Genomic DNA, 10,004 nt, shown 5'->3' with positions numbered 1-10,004 from the left:
ATAAATCTATCTTCTCTTAAGTTGTTTATGACAGAGATTATGTCACATGGATGAAAGAACACACCACATACTGAGGAATGGTGTGAGGTAGAAAATCACAAATATAAATCTCAGTTTATTTGCTAGTAGTAACAGGGCGGGCGGGGGAGGTTAAACACTTAAGACAAAAGATTATTGATTTCTCTGAGTGTGAATATAAATTTCCCGGCTCTGATAAGAATGACAGAGGTTTCAAATGATCAAAATATTACCAGGATAGTCTTTTAGAGACTAGAATTTCCGGGCATAGTGTTAATAAAAGAAGACTGACTTTTAGATGAATTCCTTATTTAAGTTCTTTCCAGATAGTATATCCTCCATTTTGCCAGCACTATCCCGGCTCTGGTGCTTTGACAAACCACTGTCTTTTTTCAGGTGTTATTCTATATCTATGTCACTTATGAAGTGTTTTCTAACCAGCCCATGTCAAGGGAACGCTAAGTATCAGTTTCTTCTAGGATCTCCTACAACCCCTGTTTCTGTGCTCCTTGCTATTAGCCCTTATTTAAGTGACAAGATAACTGTGGTGCACTTTTTCCTACTCTTCCTCTATCTCCTCAGGGTGCATCACCTACCAAATGACAGTAATTGGTCACTGTTGATTGTGGGAGATAGTGTAGACAGCAAACGCAAAGCCGTGTACTGCCAAGACCTTACTCTCTGTGTGGTTAACCCACCTATGTCTCAGCTTCTGCCCAGATTGTGTTCTCCAATAGTCCAGTTGTGTTTAGCAATGTTTACATGGTGGGCCAGTACAGCTGGCCCCTCAGGAATGTCTTAGGATGGGAGCAAAGGAAGAAAAACAAAAGTTCAGGAAAAGTTTGGAACCACAGAGCATATAAAAGAACGTGTCTCCCAAAAAGCTGTGCTCCTGCCTTTGCCTCAAATGTGTGGTCTACAGACAGCACAAAGAAGCCATCTGATGGGGAGAAGAGCAGGAATACCTAGCAATGGGAGGTAAGGGCAGTCAGACCCAGCAGGGCCACCTACTAATCATGAGCTCAAACCCTGGTGATTCCAAACACCATGGGAATACGTTCCCTCTGCATGCCTCATTAACTGGTCACCGTGCAATGAGGTGGTAAGATTTCACAGATACAGTAAGATAGGACCAGAGGAACAGCTATGCAGGTTTGCTCAAGAAGTGCGACAGCCCAATGGGATGAAGCCTATCATCCCGTCACGCAGGAGGCTGAGACAGGAAGCTCTTGAGTTTGAAGTCAGCCTGGGCTACCTAAGTATACAAATGTCTCAAAAGGATAAGACGAAGTAAAATAAATAAAATAAAATCCGAGTTGGACACAAGAAAACACCAGATCGATCAAATGTTAGAGTGACTGTCGTGGGAACTGTACATCTGTAAGTTTTTCCAGTGAGATTTTTGTTGTTGTTGTTTTTGTTTCTCTGTACTGTTTTACTCATGTGACTACGTAATTTCAGAGGTTGGTAGAATCTGGGGGAAAATGTGGATAAGAAAAGAAAAGCAAAATAATCACATTGGATCAGTAAGAATGGAGATAATCATGAATTGCAAATAAAACCAAGTATCTGGAAGCCTGCCTGTGCCCTGAAGTCCTCAGCTCAGGAACTAGAGAGACATTGATTAGCATTGGTTTCTGGCATTTTGCTATCCCCTACAGGGCAAGAAGAGGAAAAGTAAGACTTGGGGGTCTACAGCCAGGATGGGATGCCTCTCACCCTCCTCCCATCTTCCTTATTACCCCTGAGCAGGTTAATTAACCTCTGTCTCTTAGTAGGCCCCAAAGAATCGATTCCTGTGTAGTCAACTTAGACCTGTGGTTCTCAACCTGAGCTGCAGGCATTGCAACACACCTTTGGGGCTTTGAAATTGGTCTCCTTCATCCCTTTCAGAGATATATCATTTAATGGGTGTAGAGTGTGTGCCAGGAGCCTGGGTCTTTTAACCATGCCTCGGGTGATTTAAATGTACACTGCCCAAGGTGAAAACTCCTAGCTTAGAGTCTGCTGGGATGGAGTAGTCCTACAGTTCATTGAGCAGCTGCTATGTTTTACAAGAATCCTAGCTAATCCAAATGGACTGGCAGATAGCTGTGCTCTTCCTGAGGGGGACGGGGGTCACAGAGATGCCATTCCATTTCCTCTTCCAAATCCAGGCCTTTCCTGCCACAGCTGCTGCAGGAAGGGGTGGGGAGGTGGATCAGGACTCACCTTCTCAATGCTCTTCTGCCCTCTCAAGACAGAAAAGGTCATGAAACAAGAAGAGAGTTGGTAGGATTCCTTTTTCCAGGAATGTTGGCCCATTGTCCTTGAGCTTATTTTCTTCCTCACAGTTTTGCTGCCACTATAGACCCACGGAAAGAGTTTCTGCCACATCTACACTTCACCTTCCTTGTTCAGATTCTGCATCAAGGAGACTAAACTAACCATGCAAAATGCACTCCACAAGCATCTCCTTTTGTGTTGAGTACCAAGTGTTAAATGAAATTACTTTGGAATAGTAGTTACAATTGGTGAGGGGACCAATCAAGGGAAAGTCAGTGAGTTGGTCTAGCTCCTAATTGATTGACTGATGGTTTGATTTGCTTGGGGGGGGAGGGGAACTTTCTACTAGCTTTGTTTTCTTAAGGCTGGTACTCTACCAACTGAGCCACAGTTTCACTTGCAGCTTTTTGGTGGTTTTATTCGGAGATAAGAGCCTCATGGTCTTTCCTGCCATGATACCCAGATCTCAGCCTCCTAAGTAGCTAGGACTAAAGGCATGAGCCATCCGTGAATTGCTCTAGCCCCTTATTCAAAAGATGGTCAAGGGGCTAGAAGCATGGCCTAATGGTAGAGTGCTCCCCTGCCATGCACAAAGCCCTGGGTTTGATTCCTCAGTACCTCGCACACAGAAAAAAAGCCAACAGTGGTGCTATGGCTCAAGTGATAGAGTGCTATCCTTGAGAAAGCCCAAGGACAGTGCCCAGGCCCTGAGTTCTAGCCCAAGACTGGCAAAATAATAATAAAAATTAAAAGAAGGTCAGCTGTACCCACACTGTGGGAACATGTTAGAAATGCAATCCCAGGCCCCATCTACCAGTCAGAATTCACACATGAAAGACTATGGTGATACACGCTCCTTTGAGCAGCAGTTGTCATGATCAAACATATTACTTTGGTCCGACTTTGTTGGGACCAACAGATGTTTTATTCCTTGCTTTCTCTAAGAAATCCTCTCATCCTTACACATCACACACACACACACACACACACACACACACACACACACACACGCACCTTTTTTTTTTCTTTTCAAAAAAGCATGGTTGCAATTTTCCCTGCCCTTCTGAAAGTACAGGAAACCCAGAAGTGCAGAGGGCTTGGATCTAGCCCATCACCCCATGATACGTCTTCTGTGAGAGTTCTTCCATGGCCCCAGGAGCTTTGGCTCAGCTGCTTGTGTTTAGTTACGTTCTGCACCAGCAATTTTAGCATTTGGGAAGCAAAATTCATTTTTTCTTTCTGTCTCTCTGGATTATGACAGCCTGGGGCCAGGGAGGTAAAGAAACAAGCAGTTGGAGGAAATCAGTCTTGGAAAACTCAGGTGTAGCCAGAAGATCAGAACTGATTTTATTATACGTTACGGCATTTTCTTTCAGCCTTGGAAATCTCTTCCTTTGTATGGAAATGAGAGAGTTTCTTAAATTAGGCTAGGAACAAAGGTGGCCTTTGCTAGTACAACTCCTAAGTCCTTCTATTGAGTTACACTGGAAATGGGGATTGCTTTCTCTGTTTGGAATAATTGCTTTCTGAAAGGTTAGGGTAAAACCCTCTTCATGAAGATGTTCAAACACTTCTCATATTAATTGCTCTTATTAATGAGGGCACTGCAACTTCATTTAACCTAACATCAATTGTGGTTTTTATTTTATCAAGTAGTAAGATGAACCGCTCTCTCAGATGCTCAATGGCCTGCCTCTGTAACACACCCATTTTGCTCCTTGTTTCCGCATTAAGAATAAAGAACTCACCTTTGCTACTGAACACGGTAAAAAATGAAAGCTGCCCAGAGGGGAGTGAATTTATTCTACCAGGGGGAAGTCTTCAGAGTTTAAAGGATGGGAGTAATTTGGTAGCACACTGTGTTTATTCTCTCAAAGTTGCATTTCAGAGAATTAATTTATGATCCAAAGTCATAAGTTAGAAATACAATCAAACTGATTAGTATCATAGGACAAAAATTAAAAGCAAGGCCTGTGACCTTCACAAGTCTCCGCTGCTCCTCCCCCATAAGCCCCCCAAGACTTCTTAAGGGAACATTTAAAACATAAGCTTTTGTTTCCTCAGTGTATAGTGCTTAGGTCAGATGGCCCCTGTGGCATGGCTGAAATATTTCTGAGTGACTTGCAAATGTGTCATTTAACCTGCTGTTCTTCCAAAGAGGTAGGAAAAATGTTTCTTGCTGAGATAACCTGAAATCAAATAAACATAATCTCTTTAATTCTTTCTAAATAGTTCCATGTTTTAAGTCTAAGCACAATAGAGCACAAAGCTTCTAGATTTTTTTATGTGTGTAGTGTTGTTGGATTATTTTTCCTTCTGTTTGTATGAGTTGGATTTTAAGAATATAACTTACATTTACAAACCCAAGGGACACAGTTCTTTTGGTTTGGAGACACACATAAAAGATGACAGTGTTGCCACCTGGTTAAATGAATGAGTGCACTTTCATAAGAATGTGGTCATTAAGCAAAGACAAACACTCTTATTTATAATTAACCATCACTTGGTAGACTACAGGAGAGTTTGGCTAGGCAGGCAACAAATTGCACAATATTTCCTAATGTAAAATTGGTTCTGGTCCATTGTTTTTATTTATCTGAAATAATGGTACTCACTCAAGTTTGTAATGACACTGTCATGGCTGGCAGGAGTTTGCTTTAGGTATTACATTTATTCTCTGTTCGTCCTTCTTTAAACAGAATCTCCAAGGAGAAAATTTGAATGTGTCTCGGGTTTAAGAAGAAAGGAAACAGTAAAAGCTTTTTGTCAAACCCCACTCTGTAGGATGTTATTTCAGATTGTTTCAAGATGTTTAATAATTCTTGTTTGTTTGCTCTTCGCATAGTGTAGTGGATAAAAAAGATTGCCTTCTGCTTCAAGGAGAATTATAAGAGGAGTTGCCATATTCTCTAAGGCTTGGAGTTGTCACAAAGTGGTCTATTAATTTCCTTTGCACTTTTATGAGGCAAGCCTACCTAACCTTTTGCCCAAACAGGGCATATTTATCTAGTTCTCCCCAGTGGTGGATAAATTTAGTGCTTTGGGAGTGTTTGGTTTTCTTTACTGCCACTAGAGTATGCTCTAGTGCCACAATATTCAAAATATTTTTCTTTAGATAGGCAAGACAAGTCCATAAACTGCCTAGAAAAAGACAAAACAAAATAGAAATCATCTCCCTCTAACTGCAGACATGTTTTGTTAAAATAGCATTTTCTTAAGCAATTTGATTGAGGCCAGCCTGGAGACTATTATTTCCATGTTCCTACATGACATTATTCTGAGTTGTTTTGTTTTTCTTTTGTGCTAGTCCTGAAGCTTTAACTTCTTGTGCTTCCACCTAGCGTTTTTTGCTCCAAGCTGGCACTCTACCATCTGAGTCATGCCTCCACATCTAGCTTTTTGCTAGTTAACTGAATATAAGAATCTCCTGAATTTGTCTGCCTGGAGGGGCTTGAGCCAGGATCCCCCGATCTCAGTCTCCTGAATAGCTTGGATTTCATATGTAGCCACTAATAATGCCTAGGGTTGAGTTCATTTGAGGTTGGGGGGAGGTCTGGGAACTAGTTTTAATTCAGCTGTGATCAGGTGATGAGAAGTATTAGCTCCCAACCATCCCCAAGCTACATTTCTCTTGTCTAGAATTCACTCCTCTGGAGAAAGAGGACGTCTGTAGCAAGGATGTACCCATTATTTTTATCCCTACTATCATATGTGTGTGCATATTAAATATATATATATATATATATGATCCCATCAACCATCTGAGAGGCTGACTTTTGTCAGTGTCAAGGCATTGTTTGCCTTTGTCTCAAGTTCCTGTGGCCGATAATGTTTCATTCAATGTTGGATGCTCTGGGCAGGGGTAGATGAAGCATGTCTACTGGCAGGTATACAGACGCCAGTGCCACGTTCATCTATGAGATGCTAGCACATCTTAGCAATCCCGCTTCCTCATCCCTCTGGAGGACAGATAGTCATCCCCTCTTGTTCCTGCCCAAGAGAAGGCAGCTCACTGAGACTCCCTGTAGGCACTGCAGTCCTAGGTTCCCTTTTGTCGCCAAGGATCTACAGTCCTTTGGCTTCTAGGCCTTTCAGCTGGGTCAGGTGCTTGCTTCGGAAGCACGGTCACTAAGATTGGAAGGATGCAGACAAGATCAGCGTGGCTCTTGTGCAAGGATGACAAGCAAATTAAGTGAAATGTCGACACGTTTAAAATATACAAGTAAGCACATATAGAGTCATATGCACATGTACACAAATATATGAACAGCAGTATGGTATATGCAGGGGAGAATTCAAATTGTGTGACTCTTTAGAACAATAAAATCACAGTCTAGTGAAATGAATTCCAGGAATTAATGTATATCCTGTGAAACTAGGAAAACTGAGAAGCCAGATGGGCCGGGGAGGGATGGGAGAAAGGTGAAGGGGTAATACAGTATAGATGGAGATGCATTGTCCTTATAAAACTGACATATTGAATGGTAACCCCTTTATACACCTACTTAAAGATAATAAAAATAGCAAGGGAACCTATGACTCTATAGACATAATGTTTTATTTCATAAATTAATATGTTTCTATGACATACAAACCCTTAGCCTAATTGTGATTAAGTTCTAAATACTAAGTCCCAGTGATTGTAAATAGAGATTCCCTCTTGAACACTTGTTTGTTAAACTTGTCATTTAAAATATAATGTAAAAATCAACGTTAATAAATTCTTTAAAAAAATAGCAAGGGGTGACATTGTTCAAGAAGAAATGACTTACGTAACTGTAACTCCGCTGTATACCATCTTTATAGTAACAGTAAAAAAACAGAAATTTAAGCCAGGCACCGATGGCTCACACCTTTAATCCTAGCTACTTAGGAGGATAAGATCTGAGGATCACAGTTCAAAGCAGGAAAGTCCATGAGACACTTATCACTAATAGACTAGTCAGAAAAACATGGAAATCCTGCTATGGTTTAAGTGGTAGAACACTACCCTTGAGAACAAAGAGGCTCAACACTTAGGCCCTAAGTTCAAGTCCTGGACCAGCAAAAAAAAAAAAAAGTTAATTAAATTACATTTAAATTAAAACTAAAAAAAGGTCATAAAAATGTAATATAAAAACTACTTTCAAACCCTAGCTGGGCGCGGTGGCTCATGCCTGTAGTCCTAGTTACTCAGGAGGCTGAGATCTGAGGATCACAGTTCAAAGCCAGCCCAGGGAACTAAAGAACATGAGACTCTTATCTCCAACCAAGCACTAGAAAACAAGAAGTGGAGCTGTGGCTCAAAGAGTAGGAAGGTAGCCTTGAGCTGAAGAGCTCAGGGACAGTGCCCAGGTCCAGAGTTCATGGATGGACACACACACACACACACACACACACACACACGCACGCACACACATGCACGCACACACACACGTACGCACGCACACACACACACATACACACACACACACACACACAAACCCTACTTTCAGACCCTAAATGTCAGTCATATTATTCCAGCAGATTCTGAAACCTGGACCTCATTTGTCTTCATAATGTGTAAGTTTTCTGCTCAGGATTCAGCAGTCACTACCCCTGTGTCCTCATTCTTATAGCTTCTAGCCATAGGGTTTCCTAAGACAACTTTCACAAAAGTGTGTTGCTGCTTTTGCTGGACACTGGAGGCTTAGCTCAGGGGCAAGCTGTGGGCCACCCTGAAGCAGTGTGACCTCCCAGAGCCATTGGTGGTAACCTAGTGAGTCAGCCTTCCTTCGCTCCTGACGGGCCTAAAGGGACCCATTCAATGTCTTAAAAGGGTAGCGTAAGAGATTTAGACAGCCCCCTTTTCAGAAATCATGACTAATCCCTTTTAAAGATACCACAAATAAAAGCAAATTCTGATGGTTGTGGTAGGGGGTGGGGAATAATGTGTAAAATTCTATATTCTATGAAATAATGCAGAATCACGGTGAAGGCAAAGAAAAGTTCAGACATTCATAGATTTAGATAATACTGAAGAAAGTTCAACAGGGAGCGGGGGTGGAAAAGAGCTCAGAAGAAAATGGCAGAATGTTTAAAACTGAGAAGAAAAGGAAAATAAAAGCTTGATAGCCAAATGTATTGACTGAAAAGTGTTTGAGTGTAGATATGATGGCACATTTAATTTCAATTCTTCTTCCTCTCTGCTACCAAAGTGAGGACCAAAGACCACATCATACCTAGACTATTACTGCCAGTATGTCATCTCCTTCACGTGTCTTTCTTCTTCATGTCTTCTCCACTCTACAACCAGAGAGAATTTTTAAACACAGAACCTTCTAAACTATAGAAACTTTTAAACTATAGAACCTTTTGAAAGTTTCCTAATATTTTTAGAGCAAAGGTGGTGGGATAGTCCATGACAAGGCAAAATACTTTGCCCCTTTTCCAACCCAAGATGCTAGTCAAATATTTGGTATTTTTTAAAGAAAATTTTAAACAAATGCTACTACAAGTATTACTCCTATTGTTGTTGCTATTATTGTTACTATTTGTCAGTGCAGGGATTTGAACTCAGGGTCTCTGAACTTCACTGTGTCCTACCACTTAAGCCATACCGCCAGTGTTTTGGGGGTTTTCTTAATTGTGAGTTAGAGCACTGAAAGTCAATATTGTCAGGTAGAAGACAATTCTATTCCCAGCTTTTGTGACATTTGGATTCTTCCATAAATGTTGGCTTGTCCAAGAAGGAAAGCAAGGGCATAACAGCTGGGGGTTTGAGAAAAAACGTAGCTAAACTAAAGCAATTAGGGAGGTCATCAGAGACATGAAGTGGTTTCTCAACCATTTTGAAGCAGGTAGAGACCCAGAGTCACTTGTCAGCAACACTTCTAAATAAGGACTGACGAAAGATGCTGGAATGGGGTAAAGGGAACAGACAGCCATCTCTTTTCATGCCAGCCTGGCACTGGTATTCACAGTACCTTTCTTTATAGATTTTACGTGGGGGTTGGGGAGGTGGCTCAGTTGATAGAGCACCAGACAATGTGTGAAGTGGTAGTATGAGTTCAGTCCCAATCTTGGATCAGAAAGAAAGAAAGGAAGGGAGGGAGGAAGAGAGGGAGGCAAGACAGAAGGAAGGAAGAAAAGATCTCATGTGGATCGAGACAGTGGCACCAGCTGAGAATATCAAGTAGACTAAGCCCAGAGTGTTGTAGCTATTTAAGAATAAAGAATTTGAACACGTTACTCTCTGAACTACTATGTGCATGCTTACTATCATGCAAGTTCCCTAACAAAAACTCTAGATTACTCTATATAATTGCATGTTTACATTTCTTATCATTACATTTCTTTTATCATTGGCTTGTATCTCAGATCTGGTTAGCAGAGTATTTCTTTAGGGTGCATAGTTTGAATGATTCACTGAAAACAGCCAAGTTACATGTCCCCTCTACACCTCTTCTGTATCTCTTCTATATCTCCATCACATTTTCTTCAATCATAAACTAATTTTGGAGTACTTATTGTGATTTAGGCATGTCCTTGGCAAGGGAAAAAACAGTTCTAGTATTCAATATTCATTTGGTATCTAATAGATCATTTTAGTATTATCATCTTTCTGAATGTAAAAAACTTCATTTTCAAAGCAGGGCACTGATGGCTCATGCCTGTAATCCTAGCTACTTGGAAGCTGAGGTCTGAGGCTTGTGGTTCAAAGCCAGCCTACTCAGGAAAGTCAGAGAGACTTTTATCTCCAA

General features: G+C 41.1%; 1 non-coding gene across 1 annotated transcript; it reads left to right on the top strand.

Moving 5' to 3' along the window:
* The first annotated feature begins 6,387 nt into the window (after positions 1 to 6,387).
* LOC150055038 (U6 spliceosomal RNA) lies at positions 6,388 to 6,495 on the top strand. The gene has a single exon (XR_016537763.1). It is a non-coding gene; the product is annotated as a U6 spliceosomal RNA (small nuclear RNA).
* The last annotated feature ends 3,509 nt before the right edge of the window (positions 6,496 to 10,004 follow it).

The sequence above is a fragment of the Megascapheus bottae genome, chromosome 14 (genome assembly GCF_031878675.1).
Source record: "Megascapheus bottae isolate mThoBot1 chromosome 14, mThoBot2.hap1, whole genome shotgun sequence".
Classification (NCBI taxonomy): Eukaryota; Metazoa; Chordata; class Mammalia; order Rodentia; family Geomyidae; genus Megascapheus; species Megascapheus bottae.
The sequence above is the reverse complement of the archived record's forward strand: the minus strand, read 5'-3'. Positions and strand labels throughout refer to the sequence as shown.